The 19,451-nt window shown below is 41.8% G+C and overlaps 1 protein-coding gene across 1 annotated transcript in view; it reads right to left on the bottom strand.

The window, feature by feature from the left end:
* The window catches only part of LOC133392901 (uncharacterized), a 590,816-nt gene that overhangs the window by 432,468 nt on the left and 138,897 nt on the right, over positions 1-19,451 (bottom strand). The window lies entirely within an intron of this gene.

Raw genomic sequence — 19,451 nt, 5'->3', positions numbered from 1 at the left:
TAATATCCTGGAGATTTGACCCCTGATTAAACCATAGTGCCAAATATGCCGGATCGGAATATGACCATCACCGTAACAACTGTGCGATAATCTGACATGTCAAAAATAGAGATCATTCGTATACGGATTGTTGTACTGACAACACCTTCAGCCTAATGTTTATTCTTCTGCCTTGCGATTTTGTGCCTTTGTGATACGTTCAACGTTTAATTCAAATTGAAAGAAATTCGAGGTTTAACAAAACGTTGTTTCTTGACAGGTGTTCAAGGTCATACTGGAAGTCACTCCTGTTTAAAATGTTGCTGTGAAGGAGAATCGGTGTCACAAACAATGGTGTTTTTGGATACGCCTGCGCCAAAGCGCACTCACAAAGGAGTTATAGATGGAGATTATATTCTGCATTGTACGGGGTCCACGCCGTTGATTGATTTGGACGAATTTGACATCATTCTGAATATGATTGTTTGTTGATCGTCTCCATCAAATAGACACTGGTCTTACAAAAAAACTACTTCACATATGGTAGATGGGAGTGTTAAAAGAATGGAAAAGATGGAATCGCCAGCAACGTGAAGAATTTAAACAAAAACTTCCCTTTGAAACGAACCAAAAAGTGCGCCCGATTGACGACCTAGCATATTGGAAAGGATCAGATTGCAAAACGTTTCTCCATTACGCGGCTCCCGTAGTATTGGAAGGATTGCTGATTGAGCAGGAATATAAGAATTTTATGCTTTATTTCTGCGCTATAACGATATTTTCATCAGCCGAGCATAAAAAACACTGGAAAGCTGCTGGTACTATGCTAAAAACAGTAGAAACAAATGTTGTAGAAACATTTGTCGATGTACATCATAAAAAAAAATGGTAAGTCCAATGTTCATAGTCTAATCCACCTCGAAGAAGTAGTATATCGGTTTGGTCCTGTTGTCTATCAATCAACATGTGCATATGAACGCAAGCTAGGAAATATAAAAAACAGGCTTATTAGAACTAACTATGGATGTTTAGAACAGGCAATTCGTAGAATATCGGAATTTCAAAATTTTACAGGAGCTCAACAAAACGATCAACCATTTCGTCAGCCGTTTTATACGCAAAGAGGGCAAACTGTTACTATGAATGTGAGGAAAAATTTAAAGCTGCGAAATGATGATGTCAACGATTTGTTTATGAACAACAAAAACATAATTTTCAAATTTGTTTCAATAAGACAAGAGCCAGATAAGTTGATGGTAGTTGGAAAAATGTTTTCCCGTATTTTCGAATATTTTGACGAGCACATTTCTTCCATAAAGCTACATATATACTCTGTTTATAAAGATGATTTGAAAAATGATGAGATTGTATTAGAATGCTCCGATGTCAAACTTAAATTTGCTAGAACTATCAACGAAGCTGAAGGAGATATGGTGTTATTTCCATTATTAAATACACTAAATGACTAATACAAAATAACTTGATGAGTGAATAATGAAAACCATTGTTACTTGTTAACAAAATATCGATTTCATTCATAAGAGTTCTAAGATATCACATGAATTAAGAGGCGAAATTCAATGAAGTGTTATGTCAAAGGCTTTTAAATGTCAATTAAACTTAAAGATTCCTAAATCAACTTTTTGTTTGGTTGCATTCCTGCCGGCTTAGATATCTCGTATATCTCGTATCTCAATTTAAGTATGAAGAGATCTGCAACTTCACGGTTTGGAGTACTTTGGATAGTTCAGTACTTCCTATAGTTTTAAACAAGTCTATTATTCCTTAATAAATTGACAGAATGTACATTGCTCTTTTTCCTCTTCCACTCCATGTCAGAAGGCAAAGAAATTTGGGTGTAAATAACGCTTTGAGCAGTTTCGACATCCTTTTTGTATTTATTGGATTGTTAATGTACCTTCGAACCCATGCAACAAACGTATTTTTGTACTGATCATCGTTTTTAAGTCGCTCATCAAATTCAGTCAATGCTTCGCCACTGTCGATGGTATCAAACACGAAATTTTCCAAAACTTTTGGATCAACATTCGTTTGATTGGTCTGTGACGAGATTTGATTATACAGTGAGCAAAAGTCGCTTTCCATTCCGGCCATGCGTCGAAACATTGGTTCCATGAAACTATCCCTTTGTTCCTGGAATATGCTAGTAACATCATATAAAATCACTAATAAAAAACAAATTACCATATATTCAAGTCACCCTTCGGACCCATATAAGTACCACGAATAAGCTGTCGTAATATGTTCTTGGTGATTAAGAATGGAGTATCGTCGGGATCTGAAATAAAGCTGAAAGAACAAAACAAATATTAAAAATAAAACAAATATATTTAACACATGACTTATTTCGTTTTTCGTTTCCACGCTCTGAAAATGTTTGTTCATTCATGCCTGCTGTACAACAAGTTGCTTAGGTCTATGAAATAAAATTTAGTTGACTTTCACTCACTATTCGTACGGAACCCTACGTTGTGATTGAATTTTTAGATGTTCTTAAGAACTGTAGCGGTGGCTCTGAAAAGAGCCGATTGTGTGCTTTTTTGTTACCAAGCTGGTTATTGTTTGGAGTTCTGTGCCACGTGTGTGCCAAGGAGTTGTTATTGAGATGAGAGAAGCGTGCTGCTTGCTTTAAGATTTGAATGACAAGAGAGTTTGAATTTGGCTTTGCCGCTATATTTATACTGCATGTTTAATTAGTGGTGTGCGTGATGACGAAACGATCGATGACCCGTCGAACAATTTGTAGCAATGCGCGAAAGTAGTGATGGGCTACCATCGGGAAAACAGTAGTGATATGCTGCAATCGGGAACGAACACTCACCAAGCAAACAAGCAGATAGTTCGATATTAACCATTTGCAGACTCGGTTTGCTGGGACCTATAAAATGAGATAGATTATCACAATTATAATTAAAACATGTTTCAATGTACTTACCCGTAGTAGCGTAAGATGTTTTGGAATGCTGTTTTAGTTTGCTATACTCTGAATGGAAAACATATTGTTTGTCACGAACGTAACGAACTAATATTTAAATAAGGTGTCGTCAATAAACCTACCCATAATATCTCCTGACGTTTCCAAAGACGTTTACTGGATTGATTTACTATGATCTATGCATGAAGAATATTGTCATTACAAAGCGTACGAAATTGGTTTAAATAAAACTTATTTGGCGTAGCTCCAGCGGTAACATAGTTTGCTGTGTTTGTGTGATGGGATCTATTTTTCTAGCAGACTTTTTAATATTTAATGGCTGTTGTACGGGTTTGCTAGTACCTGCCAAAAAAATAATGATCTTTAAAAGGTTGAGGGAAGGGTGTTCATGAATCTCACTTGGAGTAGCTCCAGCAGTCTTTAAATAAATAGTTTGCTGTGTTTTTGTGTGATGGGATCTGGTTTTCCAGCAGACTTTTAAACATTTAATGGCTGTTGTATGGATTTGCTAGTACCTGCAAAAGATTTGGCTTCCTCGTGGGTAGACCATTTCTTTATTTGATTCCCGAGACGTCACTAGATACAATTTTGTACTATCACGCGTTACGCAGATTACAGGAGCGCGTCCAGGAGCGGATGAGAACAAAAAGAGAGCGCGTGGTGGGAACGACGGCTTTTTATAAGGTTTTTAACGAGAAATGGTTTTGTCTGTCTAGGTTGGTAACAAGTGCTCGAGTGTGTGCCTACACGCCATGCAATTGACAGCGATTTGCGAGGGCGCGCGAGGGCTCGCACCCCATACAAGTTCACCGCCCCAGAGCCCTCGCATTAAAGAGCTTGCGAGCCTTGGTATTTTTTTCACCCCTAGTTTTAGCAGTTATAATTATAGTGTGGTGGACAAACGGTTTCTTTACATCCAACTCGAAATAATTACACCGATTTAGAAATACTTTTTAGTCTTTGTATTTTCGGACAGCGTTTCCTCTTAGTATACAGTTTCCTTAATGACCTAATTCCTATTCCTAACTCTTATTTATACTACTCCTTTTCGCGCCAAAATTTACCCTACGTTTTTCTATTGGCTAAAAGTATTTATCTTAAACATATCTTATGTGGCTATTAGCTTATCTCCCTATCCTGTTCTATCATATGCCCTATATTCTGTCCTTATCTAGCTAATGCATTTTTATGTAATTTACTTGCTATAATTATTCCTATCCTTCCTATCCTATCCTTCCATACCATAAACGATCGCTACCATAATTGCTTACTATAATTGATTATTCCTAGTATTATACTAATTGCCTAACTATCGGGCGCTACACCTCACCCCTTCAAAAATGAAAAGCGTATGCTTTTCATCCCTTAATCAATCTATTTTTATGTACCGTGCTCAATTTATTTGTAGCCTTGTTCATAATTGTACAATTAGATGTATCAAAGCTTACTACTGTATATGGGCCTATGTATACTGGGTCTAACTTTTTCCTATTCTCGTTTTTTAAATAAACCGCGTCTCCTTGCTTTACATCTAACGGTTTCACATTGACATTTGCACTATCCTGCCTTTTTAATTTTTGCTCAATTAAATTTTTACGTGCTATTTCATTTGACTTTTTCAATTTGTATTTCATTTCGTTATAATATGCATCATAATTGTACACTGGTTCAATATTACTACTCCGTAAATCCTGTGGAAGGTTAGCTTTTTTTCCAAATACCAATTCATACGGAGTATAATTTGTATCTGTGTGAGGTGTTGTGTTGTAACTGAATTCATAAAACTTTACCCAATCATCCCAGTCATCACCATGCTCATTCGTAAATGCTCTTAGATATTCATTTAATGTTCTATGATTTCTTTCCAAAGAACCTATTGTTTGTGGATGATATGCGGTTGCAAAAGTCTGCTTGACCTCGAGTATCTCTGCTATTTTCTTTAAAATTTCGTTATTATATTCAAGGCCTTGGTCGGACTTCATCTCAAGAAATTTTCCGTATTTCAGAATAAAATTGTCTACCATAGCCCTTGCAATTGAGTTCGCTTCTTTATTCTGTGTTGGAGCGAGAACAATGTACTTTGTTAACTCGCACTGCATCGTTACAATGTACCTATAGTTTTTTTGTGTTTTTGGTAAAGGGCCCACTGTGTCTATGCATACCACTTCAAATGGTTTCATGGGCGTAGTCGTAATTACGCTCTCTTCTTTTGTGTGTCTCATTATTTTATTTTGTTTACATTTTTCGCATCCCTGTACAAAATCCTTAATTTCTTCTTTCATATTTCTCCATTTAAATTTTTCTCGTATTTTTAAATACAATCGATATTGACCAACATGTCCTCCCGAAGGTAACATGTGATAATTTTTCAAAATATTATGTATTTCTTCCTGCTCTGTAACCCATTTCGGCGGAGTGTATGCAATGATTTCGAAACCGGAAATGGCTTTATCCGCGATTTCCTTTACGGTTTGTATCGAGTATTGCTTAAATAATGAATCTTGTACAGAAATCGCTACCCTGTTTCGTTTATACTCTTTCACAATTTTGCATACCTGTAGAAGAGCAGACTCGAGTGCCTGACTTCCATTTACGTTGCATTTTATAGATGTGCTTCCCAATTCCTTATTAAGATTATTATTGAATACTACAAATTTAATTGTGTTAAATTGCTTTACCGACTGAATCTTTAAGAGTTTATTTACTTCTGAAGGATTTTCAGTTTGCCAAAAAGTAGGTTCTGTTACGGACCTATTTTCTTCTTCTTCTTCAATAGCTTTCTGTGGGATCTTTAATGTGTTTTGTTTAGTCATTGCTCTAGTGTTTACCATCAACAGAGATTTATTTTTTAGCACCTCCATGTTTTTTCCTTGCATGTCTTTAAGTTGTTGTGAATCAATGACGATTCTTGATAGTGCGTCCGCCCCTGTGTTTGATTTACCTTGAACAAATTCTACTTCGAAGTCAAATTCCTCAAGATCCAGCCTCATACGTGTTAATTTTGACGTGGGATTTTTCATATTAACAATAGGTAAACCAAAGGTCAACAATAGGTAAACCAAAGGTCTGTGATCTGTTCGGATTTTAAACTTTCTCCCAAAAATGTATGATTTAAAATGGTTTACTGCCCAATGAATAGCTGTCAGTTCTTTTTCTATCGTTGGTTTGGATTTTTCCCCTTTTGTAAAACTTTTACTTGCAAATGCAATTGGTAAATCATAATTATCTTTTATCTGGGATAGAATTGCGCCACATGCAACATCCGATGCATCTGTTGTGATAATAAACTCTTTCTCAAAATCTGGATACTGTAATATATTTGGTGATGCTAAATTCCTTCTAAGAGTATCGAACGCGTACTGACATTCTTTCGACCAGCAGAACATTGACCCTTTCTTTAATAAATTATTTAGTGGTTTTGCTATTTCTGCAAAACTACGAATAAACTTACGATAGTAGTTGCAAAAGGCAACAAATCTTCTAACATCATCGGCATTTTTGGGTAAAGGATAATTTTTAATGGTATCAAACTTAGATTCATCAGGATATATACCTTTATCCGTGATCTTGTGCCCTAAGTAAGTTACACTACTCTGGAAGAATTTGCATTTTGATGGATTCAGCTTCAAATTGTAACAACGTAGTCTATCAAAAACTTTTCTTAAATTTTCAAGGTGATGTTTTATTGTACAACCTGTTATTATGATATCATCAATATAGACGAAAGCACTCTCTGGGGTCAATCCTGCCATTGCTATGGTTATCATACGCTGAAAGCTATTAGGGCTTATATTCAACCCAAAAGGTAATCTTTTAAATTGATAGTGCCCTGATGATGTTGAAAAAGCTGTATATTTTCTTGATTCTTTGTGCAAAGGGATTTGATGAAACCCGGACATCAGGTCTAAGGTGCTAAAATATTTTGCTCTACCTAATTGGTCCAAAATAGTATCGATTCTAGGCAAAGGGAATTTATCAGGCATAATTTTTTTATTTAGTTGTCTGAAATCAACAACTAACCTCCATTTTTTGCTGGTATCTTCGGATTTTTTTGGAACCAAGAGGATAGGCGAATTATATGGTGAGACCGAATGTTCTATTATATCATTTTTGAGCAGCTTATCTACCTGATTTTTTATTTCATTACTTTGAGAATAAATTTGTTTATAATTTGGAATATAACATGGTACATTATCTTTCAACTCTATTGATTGCTCGTAAAAATTATTAGTAGTTATTTGCTCATCATCAGTGCAAAATACATCACTATATTCAATGAGAATTTTTTCTAAATCTGAAATTATATAATTTGGAATATTTTTATACTCTATTTGTTTGAGAATTTCGTTTATTTTAGACTGGCGTTTTAAACTATTTTTGGATATTTTATTTTTAGTTGTATAGTTCTTAACTGGATCAACCAGAGGTTTGAATGAATTATTGGCGATGAACACATTATTATCAGTAGTATTTATGAACTTTACATACTGTTTATCGATTGATACCAAGGAGTTGCCGCAAAAAATTCCTGGTTTAATTTCATTTGCAAGAACGATTGAATCTTCGGTTAACTTATTTAATTTTACTCTTCGTACTACTTCACTACGTAACGGCAGTATAAAACCATCATCGATACTATCTTCGATTGGATGACATATTGTTATGCCCTCATAGTTGAAGTTTAAAAGCCAGTGATCATAATCGATTACGCATTTATGTTTTGTGAGAAAATCTCTTCCCAAAATACCGTCTGCCTTTATATCTATATCTTTAGGTATGATATGAAATTTATGATTAACAGACACGTTGCCAAATGATATATTAGTAAACGTGGCTGCTAATGTATTTATAGAATTATTAGTAATACCTGTTAGATTTATTTTATTTTGTTTATAAACTTGTTGTTTTAACTTTATTTTATCCACTTTGAATAATGACACATCTGCTCCAGTATCTAAAATCAGTATACTTGTTTTATTAGTAGCCATGTCTATTTGAACTTTTATGAAATTACTAGCATGGAAATTTATTGCGAATGTTGATAGTTTTCCGTACTCTGGAGAGTTTCTTCCAGTGTATCTGGATCCCCTAAAAAATGCTCCTGTTCTTCAGCTTGCGCTGTGTATAGCCTATTAAAATTTGTGTTTGACGCTGGCATTCGCCTTTGACTGTTATGAAAATATTTTTTATTTTGAAATCGATTGTTATCGGGTTGATTGTTATTGTACGTTAAACGATTGCCAAACCCTCTATTATGTGTATTTTGCATATATCTACTGTTTGTGTTATGGGGAAATTTGCTGCGGAAAAATCTTCGGTTACTATTTATGTGTGGTGTGTAATAGTAATTTCTTCCGAAGGATAATATTTGCATATCATTATTATTTTTTTCATTTTCTAACACCTTTTCAAAAGCATCAGAAATACAAGAAAATTTACCCGCTTTTAAAAGGATTCTTGTTTCCTGATTTTTTACTTTTTCAATAAGAGTGTTAACACCTTGTTTTAACGCCATTTCTTTTGCTACCTGCTCGGGTATTTCCTGTTGTAAATAAACGTTTTTAAGTTTAGTGCTGAGTAGTTCAACTTCATCACAAAGAGTTTTAGTGTCTCCATGACGAATCGCTTTTAATTGATATATAATTCTGTCGGGGTTTAGTTTTTCTTGACACCTGGACCTAACATCATTTATTAATGACTCAAAATTATCAATGCTAGGCGATAAACCTAATCGTGCCTTTCCTGTTAATCTGGTCTTTAAAAATTTAACCAACATTAGTGTATTTTTTGGAAAAAGCTCATTTAATAAGTTGGCGGAATCTACAAAATTGTCTAACCCATCTGGGTTGCCATCATATGTGTGTACCAGTGCAGTAGCTGTTTTGATGTCAAAATTGTCCATTTTGCTTTCACTCCAACGACCGAACACGACAACGAGTTTGGCTAAGGTTTTAAATTTAATCCGAATACGGTTTGATTGATGATAGTTTATGTGGGTTTGAATGTTACCAAAAATTTCAATGATCTCTTTTAAAATTTGTTTGAGTTCAATGTTGTTTGTTAATGGTTCTATTTCTTGATAACTATTCAGATAGGCCTTAGTTTTTTCAAATAGGCGGTTTGCAGAGGCACTATAGTGTTCAAGCAGACATCCGCGAAACTTTCTATCACCAGATAATGTTTTTTCAATTTTTTTTAATCTTAGAACATTCTCGTTTATTTTTGATAGCATTGAAAAGTGGGAAGTTGGGTAATGTAAAGGAAGGATGTTTTTTTTTTTTTTTTTTTTTTTTTTTGTAATATTGTGAGCAACCAGTGCACGAAATTAAATAAACGTATATTTAATTGAGCAATTACAATAATATCATTTATAAATTTCTCTATTCTATTGCCTACCTTGTTCTATTTCCTAACTTACGCTTAGTCCTTACGCCGCTGCCCGATATATTAATACGTCTGCTTTCCGCTCGCCATCCGTCGCTTCACCACTTCGTTGCTTCGTCGCTTCGTCGCTACGTCGCTTCGACGCTTCGTCACGTCACCTCTTCGCCGTATAAACACATTCACTGTAAGCTCCGATTCTCTTGCTGAGCTTCGTACTCGTTCTACCGAATTACAACGGTGTATAGTTTATCTTTGTCACGTTAAAACGATCTGGATGATCTCCCGTCGTCACGACTGTGTTGGTTTTCTCACTCTCGCTCTCCTTCTTAATTAGCGTTCTCTTTCACTCGCACTAATTTGGACGAACTGAATAATCTCACGGAGCTACAATTTCATCACATCACACAGCACGGTTCAGCCTTTCCTTCTCGCTTGTACAGCCGTTATCGGTCGATTCGCTCTTTCGCTCACCTTACCGTCTCTTCCGCTTCTCACACGTTGAACTGAGACTATTTGATGATATGTCTCTCTCTCTCGATCCACTTTTACTCCCAATTCTCTCACTCGTACTTCTTTCTCTCTTTTTTTTTTTTCGTGTTCACACGTCGATAGTTTTTCGATAGGTCACTGCACTAATCCGGCTACGCACGATACCGTTAACTATTATTAATTTACGGTATAGCTTATCGGATTTTATGGAAACTGTACTTCACATGCCATTCATTTTAAGACAGTTTCCAATATATATAGTCTAGCGTAACGTCACTATATATGTCGTAGATTCTATGCAGTTCCCGATATTGCACACTTACGCACTTACGCGACACATTCTTACGCACTTACGTAGGTTCAGTAACCTCGCGTTATTAAAATCGTTTCTCGTTATTAAAATCGTGCATTACTAAATTATCACTTTCTGCACACTGTCACGGTCGCCATGTGGTGGACAAACGGTTTCTTTACATCCAACTCGAAATAATTACACCGATTTAGAAATACTTTTTAGTCTTTGTATTTTCGGGCAGCGTTTCCTCTTAGTATACAGTTTCCTTAATGACCTAATTCCTATTCCTAACTCTTATTTATACTACTCCTTTTCGCGCCAAAATTTACCCTACGTTTTTCTATTGGCTAAAAGTATTTATCTTAAACATATCTTATGTGGCTATTAGCTTATCTCCCTATCCTGTTCTATCATATGCCCTATATTCTGTCCTTATCTAGCTAATGCATTTTTATGTAATTTACTTGCTATAATTATTCCTATCCTTCCTATCCTATCCTTCCATACCATAAACGATCGCTACCATAATTGCTTACTATAATTGATTATTCCTAGTATTATACTAATTGCCTAACTATCGGGCGCTACAATAGCACCCCGAGAGCAGGTATAACAGTGCGATTGGTAGCATACTAAACACCTGAATTTTGACATTTTAGTTTTCAAAAATCCACAAAAATTTAAATCTGTGTGACGAAAATGATCTTTTCGCCAAATACTACCGCACAAAAAATAATCCTTGAATAAAAATCAACGATTTTTTAAAAAACCATAAGATTTCGAGCACATGAAATCTTTCGCAACCCTCGCAATGTCCCGCTGCGCAAAGCGATCGAAAACTTCTCAAACTCAAACTGCAAACATATTTCACAGCGCATGGCTGTGAAATATTTCGCATTCAAAATTGTTGCAAATTTATAAATGAAATATTTAGAAATTTTCACCGTTGAAATTTTTGGATTGATATATTTCTTCGATCGGAATCCAAGCGTTTTCCCTGACATTTCTGCTCGCTTTTTCGATCGCTTTTGGTGGAAAGCGATCGAAAATCCGAGCTACAAAACTGCTCGATTTTGTCGTGCGGGGTTTAACGGGTATTGACGCGCGAGCACACGATCGCATTGCTTGCTCGAATTAGGGTGCTCGATACCCGCACGACAAAATCTAGCAGTTTTGTAGCTCGGATTTTCGATCGCTTGCCGCCAAAAGCGATCGAAAAAGCGAGCAGAAATGTCAGGGAAAACGCTTGGATTCCGATCGAAGAAATATATCAATCCAAAAATTTCAGCGCTGAAAATTTCGAAATATTTCATTTATAAATTTGCAACCATTTTGAATGCGAAATATTTCACAGCCATGCGCTGTGAAATATGTTTGCAATTTGAGTTTGAGAAGTTTTCGATCGCTTTGCGCAGCGGGTAGTTTTGAATTGACGGTTGACGTCAGCTCCGGACAGTGGTGGGGCCATAACGTGGTCGCCACAAAGATAATGATTATTAAAAAGGTTGAGGGAAGGGTGTTCATGAATCTCACTAGGAGTAGCTCCAGCAGTCTTTAAAAAGATAGTTTGCTGTGTTTGTGTGGACCCTGTAAGAAAAAAGTAGTGTTAATAACGAAATAACATAATGGATCTTGAAATAACTCACTCGGATTAGCATCGAATGGTTTCGCAAATACTGTTTGATCCAGTTTGACAGCACCTGCATGGAAACAATAAAATTACTCATGAACGTAAGAACGAATTCTCAATTTGGGCCTACCACGCCTCCTCTATCCTTATGGACGGCCTAAAAAGACTTTACGGGCTGGGTCGTCCGTTTTCAAGCGTACAACATGGCCAGCCCACCGGTGCCAGGCGAGCTTGATACGCTGTACGACAGTGAGGTCGCCGTACATCTCGTATAGCTCGTCATTATAGCGGCTCCTCCATTGTCCTTCGACACATACGGGGCCAATTATCCTTCTGAGCATCTTCCTCTCGAACGCGGCTAAGAGGGTTTCGTCAGATTTGGACACTGTCCATGTCTCAGAGGCGTATGTGAGTACTGGTACTATAGGGGTACTATATAGTCCCAGCTTCGTCCGTCGCGACAGGTTCTGACTGAGTTGAGGTGAACTGATTTTTCAGGCTGTAGAATGACCGGTTGGCAGCCAGCATCCTTGCGCGCAACTCAGCTTCCATGCTATTGTCGTTGCTGACCTTTGACCCCAGGTAGGTGAATTGTGGGACGACTTCAAACGTGCGTTCACCTATCTGTACATCATTCCTATGTAGATTCTGATTATTTATTGAAAGTGGTAAACACAATATTAATTTCTATATGTAGCAACGTAACACACTCGTATTCGATTCAGACCAATAGATAAATGAGAACGCCGACTGTAGCGAAAGGCCCTACTTGATGTCGTCGATGAATCGAGTACCTGCAGCGCACGGTAAGTTTTTGGCTACCTCGTGGGTAGACCACTTTTTTATTTGGATTCCCAAGATGTCACAAAATACAATTTTTTACAATGTTTTTTATAACGGGTTACGCAGTTACGGTAGTACGTCCACTAGCGGATGAGAACGAAAAGAGAAGAGAACGCGTGGTGGGAACGACGGCTTTTTATAATCTTTTAACGGGAAATAGTTTAGTCTGGCTAAGTTGGTAACTATTGCTCGAATTAGGGTGCTCGAATAAGGTTGCTCGAATTAGGGTGCTTGAATTAGGGTGTTCGAATTAGAGTGCCCGATATTTTGAATTGACGGTTGACGTCAGCTCCGGACTGTGGTGAGGCTATAACGTGGTCGCCACAGTGCTCCTCTGCTAGACTGGAGTTACCGGTAACGAACGGGGATGATGACACGTCGCTGTGAACGCGTAACTCCGGTCGAGAAGTCGTTCGGAGGTGACGGCTCTGTCGGTGGTGGTGATGCTGGTGGTGGTGGCGCTGATGGTGGTGAAGCTGGTGGTGGTAGCGCTGGTGGTGGTGGCGTATACTCTGCTGCAGATGGTGGCGTAAGCTGTGTCACTTGCTCGGGTTGCTGGAGTGAGTAGCACGGTTTCAGGCGGTCAATAGAGATGTTAGTTGCCCTCTCGTTGATCAGGACTTCGAATGACTTGTTACTACGCCTAAGCACCTTGTAAGGCCCTTGGTACGGCGGGGTAAGGGCTGGGCGGACGGTGTCATTCCGGACGAAGACGTGGCTGCATGTCCGAAGATCCGAATGGACGAAGGGTGTTGCTTTGTCATGCCAGGCCGTCTGTGTTGGGCGAATGGTGTTCATGGCATACTTAAGCGACTTGGTGAATTCGGTGGTGTCTGGCAGGCTGGTCATCGGGCTGCTATTGAAAAACTCCGCTGGGATCTTTAGCGTGCTTCCATAAACCAGCTCTGCTGGCGAAGCTTTGATGTCGTCTTTGTACGCTGTGCGCAATCCAAGGAGTATGATGGGAAGGTGGTCGGTCCAATGAGCGGTGTTTTTGGTACAAATAGTTGCCTTCAGCGTACGGTGCCATCGTTCTATCAAGCCGTTGGCCTGCGGATGATAAGCCGTTGTGCGTAGATGTTTGATGCCCAGTAACTGGTTCAGCTCCGCGAAAAGCGTCGACTCGAACTGCCTGCCTTGATCCGTGGTGATGAACGATGGAACGCCAAAGCGAGCTATCCATCCACTGAGTAGGGCTGCGGCTACAGTCGTTGATGTTATGTCAGGGATGGGAATAGCTTCTGGCCAGCGTGTGAAGCGATCGATGATGGTGAGGCAGTAACGATGTCCATTGCTGATCGGGAACGGTCCAACCAGGTCCAGGTTGATGTGTGTGAACCTAGCATCCGGTACCGGGTAGCGTCCTAGAGGGCTGCGGGTATGGCGTTGCACCTTCGTAGCCTGACACGCTAAGCAGTGGCGGACGAAATCTCGCGTATCTCGGCGGATGTTCAGCCAGACGAATCTCTCCGTCATTAGCTTCGTGGTAGTTTTCGCTCCGGGATGACTCATCTGATGAACCGCGCGTAGTAGTTGTTGACGAAACGGTTTCGTGACATACGGACGAATGATGCCGGTGGGGCAATCGCAGTACAAAGCCATGCTGCTGCCAGGTATTGGAACTCGTTGAAGGACCAGGTCCGTCCTTGTTTTCCCGCTGAGGATGTCGGCGAGCTCGGGATCTCGGGTCTGGTCTTCGGCCAATTTCTCGTAGTCGATGGATGTTGATGACTGGATGGGTTCGATTCGGGACAGCAAGTCGGCAGTGACGTTTTCCTGGCCTTCAACATGTCGGATGTCGGTGGTGAACTGGCCAATAAAGTCAAGGTGCCGTGCTTGTCTAGGAGAGGCTTTATCCAGCGACTGGCGGAAAGCATAAACCAGAGGTTTATGATCCGTGTAAATATGGAAAGAACGTCCTTCCAACTGATGACGAAAATACCGGACGGCCAAGTAAACAGCTGCTAGTTCGCGATCGTACGTGGAATAACGGCGCTGTGCGTTGTCGAACTTTCGGGAGAAGAAACCGAGCGGCTGCATCTGCCCGTCGATGACCTGATGTAAGGCGGCGCCGGCAGCGAAATCGGAAGCATCACACCACAGTGATAGTTCGGCGGATGGTACAGGGTGTACCAGCATGGTAGCCTGTGCAAGTCGCCGTTTGCAGTCCTCAAAGGCCGTGTCGGTAGCTGGGGTCCACGTCAGCGATGACTTATCTCGCCGTTTGTTGCCGGGAATCATCTCCAGGAGCGGTCCTTGTGCTCGCAGCGCGTGGGGGATGAAGCGCCTGTAGAAGTTGATCATCGCCAAAAATCGCTTAAGCTCCATGACAGTGTTTGGCTTCGGGAACTGACGTATGGTGTCGACTTTCTCTTCCAGTGGTAGGATGCCTTCAGACGTAACACGGTGTCCCAGGAAGGAGATCTCAGGCTGGGCAAACTCGCACTTCGCAAGGTTGATGGTCAAACCGTGCTGCGTGAGGCGAGCAAATAGCAGTCGCAGGTGTTCGCGATGTTCTTCTGGTGTCTTCGAGGCCACTATAATGTCGTCGATATAGGGAAACACAAAGTTTAAGCCGCGTAGCACATCGTGGATTAGCCGTTGGAACGTCTGCGCCGCATTGCGTAATCCGAAGGGCATCGTCACGTACTCGAATAGGCCGAAAGGAGTGATGATCGCTGTTTTCGGAATGTCCTCTGGATGGATGGAGATCTGGTGGTAGGCTTTCTGTAGATCCACCTTTGAGAAAACGGTTTTTCCTCCCAGTTGCATCGTGAAGTCTTGTAGATAAGGCAATGGATACCGGTCAGGGGTGGTACGCGCGTTGAGGGACCGATAATCACCGCACGGACGCCAGGAACCATCAGCCTTTTTAACCATATGCAGCGGGCTGGCCCAACTGCTACTGGACGGTCTGCAAATTCCTAGCTGCACGAGGGAGTCGAATTCTGCTTTGGCTGCTTGGTACTTGTCGGGTGGAAGACGACGCGAACGGGCGAAAGTTGGAGGACCCGTTGTTTCGATACGATGTACCACCTCGGATTGCATCCTCACACCCGGTGAGTTTGTGATGAGTGTAGGAAACTCGTTCAGCAGGTCGGCCATCGGTGAATTTGCGTCGCACACTTTGACGGCGGTTTGTCGAGTGGTATCCGGAAGTCCTGGCACACGTAGGTTGGTTTGGGCATCCACCAAACAGCGCTGTCGAAGGTCTACTAGAAGATGGTAATGGCGAAGAAAGTCCGCTCCAATGATAGCAGAGCTTACGTCCGCGATAATAAAATTCCACACAAACTAAAATCAAGGGCGGCGTAAACTAAAATCAAGTGTACGGAGGGACTCACCAAATACCATGATCGGAGTACCGTTGGCTGCAAACAGTCGCATGGTGGACGGCGTCGGGGGGGTGTAGTTGGCTGGCTTCGGTAACACGGAGACATCGGCACCAGTATCGATCAGGTAACGCTGGTTGGTTCGTCGGTCGATCACCATCAACCGACTGCTCACAGGTGAGATGGTAGCCACCTGCGATCCGATATCTCCAGCGTGTCCTCAGGCTGAAGATGACGGCTGGCCGACGCGCTGGCTGACAGGGGCTGGAAACGAACAGGGCTGGCGGCAGGTCCGGGCGGCTGTTCCGTAACGTCGATGGTAGTAGCACTCTCCTTCAGATGGTTCTGTACCGACACGAGATGACACTGGTGGACGTGGGCGCGGTCGACTTTGGCGTTGTTCACGGTTACGACACTCTGTGATGAAGTCGTTGAGTTGCTGTGTGAGTTCGTCCACCTGGCGCGAAATGCGTTGCTCGAAATCGTTGGGTGTGGTGCGCACCCCGGCTACGGCATGGTGCACACTGGCGTTGTTGGATGCGGACAGGCACTCCACCATCGTATCGGCGACGGCAGCTTTCTCAGTTACACTTCCGGGTGCAGCAACGACGGCCGATTGCACATGTGGCGGAAGCTTGTTGATCCAAAGGTCGGTGAGGAGCGTACTGGCCAACGTGTCGCTGGAGGCTCGGTGCATTTCAGCTAGCAGCTGGGATGGCTTGCGGTCCCCTAAGTCCATGCCGTATAGAAGACGATGGAGGCGGCTACGCTGGGATTCCCCGAAATGCTGGAGGATGTTCCGCTTGATGTAATTGTACCGTTCCGTCGCAGGTACATTCTCGATTATCGGCTGGATCTCATTATACACTCGAAGAGGAATTTGAGCCATCAATACGTGGTAGCGCTTATGGTCCATTTTGGCGGTGATTCCGGTCGCGGCGAACCAATGCTCCAGTGCACAAAAGTACGCAGGCAAATTGTGCAGGTCCATTTCGGGTACACTCAGTCGAACGGCCTGTGTTGCTTCCACTCGAGGATCACTTGCCGTTTCTGCTGCTGTCATGGCATTTGTTGCTTGGGACGTGCCAGTTCTCTCCGTGTTCACCGGAGGTGCATCGTGCGTTGCCGCTTGGGGAGCGGGTTGACGTTCTGGACTATGTTGCATCATCTTTTATTCGCTTGCGAGCACGTGGTTTCACGAGAAGCGAGAACAAAAGAAGTGACGTGGTAGTCGGGAGTTGGGCTTACTTCAGCGAGACAAAAATGGCGGCTGTCAATGGCGTCGAACGTGCAAAATGGCGGCTGTCAACGGCTTTACAAGGAGCGCTTTCTTTTGTCCGGGCTGGAACGATGGGATCGTTGCTCTTCCTTCTCTTTGGGGACGGCGATGTAACCCGCGGCTCGATCCTCTGTAGCGATGCGGGTTCACGATGCAAGGGAAACACGTCGGTGCGTATGGAGAACAATGCACTCGGGACGGGACACTCGCGACACTTCCCCGGTACCAAAATCCATGCGACTTTTCGCTAACGGATTGATTAAATGGCGCCCGATTAGACGATCCGATAGAAGCACTTTTCAGGCTTAACGGATTGAGCGAGATACACCGTCGCGGCGACACGATACATGTTGCATACATGTGTATTACATTTCAAGAGCCCCCCCTCGCTTTTTTTCGGATAGCAATGAGTTCAAACACGCTTACGAATCCGTCGGTTCAATATTTTTTTTATTTTCTACTTTCTTTTTCTAAGCACATTCTTTCATTCATACACACACCCTCCCCACTGGTATTTTTCGAAGTATTTTTTTTTCTTCTTGAAAAACAAAAAAACTAACGCACACAAGGAGACCCACGGGAGAGTGCGAAACGACAAAGAAGAGAAAACACACACACACACCTTCTCCTCCCCATGGTGTTTTTCGCAAGGTGATCCCGTAGGAGAACGCGAACGCAAAAACACACACACACACAAAACCACGCACGCATGCAGGCTAGCACACAAACACACACCTCACTCCTCCCCCCCCCCCTCGTGTTTCCCCCCCACCCCCTTTTGATTCCGTAGGAGATCGCGAAACAGCAAAAAACACACTCACAACCACGTACGCATGCAAGCACACATACACCTACCCCTCCCCTTCTCATGGTGTTTTTCACAAGGTGATCCCGTAGGATCTCGTTAAGCGAAGCGGCAAAAACACACACAGCCAGGCACGCAGGCATGCACACACATACACACACACACAGACGCGCGCGTGCACGCACGCACGAACGCACGAGGGAGCGTAAATGAAGAACGTATAGAACCTACGTTGCCGGTCTCCCCCTCCCGTGTTCTCGTTCTCCGACAAGGCTGAGGTGTGCACGTTTGTGCGTGTACCTTTGCCGTCCCTCCTCACCTTCCTCATCCGTTGACCGTTCGTTGTAAGCTGGAGGATGAGTTCAGCGCTGTTGAAGAAATGAAAGTTAAGAATAAGATTACTCACTCTTTTTTGGTATGCTTTGTGTGTTATCATAACTTACCTTATTGCAAACTAAATCCGGAATGAAGCTCCTCGTTTAGAATATTCCGCATTCGATCACATCCTCGGCGATGCTCGACGCCATCAGTGGATGAAAGCAGGAAAAGAAACAAAGAAAAGCATCAGTCACCATCAGCATCATCCTACTCTCACAATTTTACATCGGTTGATGATTCTTACCTTTTCAATTTCACCAAAACAAACAGCGATGGAACCAAATCCAGAACACCAAAATCACACACGATTTCTGGAGCAAACCGACACATCCTCCCCCTCCAATTGTTTGCCACAGACTGACGTGTGTGTGAGCAGCAATGTTCTTGAAGCGGTGAGCAACGGTAAAGCACACACAAGAAGAAGCGAGACGGCTATACGAGTAGCGACTTACGCCGCCGCACAGACAGCGCGCGTCATAATTTTATGCGCGAAAATCTTAAAATTCAAGTTATTCATGACAAATTGAATCGACATTTTCATACTTTGACGAACTTTTACGAAAGATATGTAAAAAGTTAATGTAGTGCAATTAAATTTAGTGCAATATCATTAGCAGAACATAACATTTTGATATTTGTTTGTAAATTCAGATCCTAAGAGCTACTACTTTTTTGAACAATAAGTGTAGAAACACAAATTTTGTCTGAGTCCAGAACAGCAACAGGGAAGATGTCGTACCCTGAGTGTGGAGATGTGTGTGTGTATGTGGTGAACGTTGCCGCGTCAAGCGTGCTGTAGGATACAATGCGTGTAGGAGGGGGTAAAATCGCTTGGCTCATTGAAAATACAGGCAAAGTTGGCGCGAAGAAAACGCAACACTACGGATTGTATGGAAAATGTTGCGCGTTCAATCCGATTGCCATGCGATTGTCCTGGGGGTTACGCACACGCGGACGTGTAGGGCACTCGCGACGATTATGCACACGCGGGCGTGTAGGGCACTCGCGACGATTATGCACACGCGGGCGTGTAGGGCACTCGCGACACTTATGTACACGCAGGCGTGAAGGGCACTCGCGA

This window comes from Anopheles gambiae, chromosome 3, assembly GCF_943734735.2.
Source record: "Anopheles gambiae chromosome 3, idAnoGambNW_F1_1, whole genome shotgun sequence".
Classification (NCBI taxonomy): Eukaryota; Metazoa; Arthropoda; class Insecta; order Diptera; family Culicidae; genus Anopheles; species Anopheles gambiae.
Note: the sequence above shows the minus strand (reverse complement) of the source record. Positions and strands in the feature narration are given on the sequence as shown.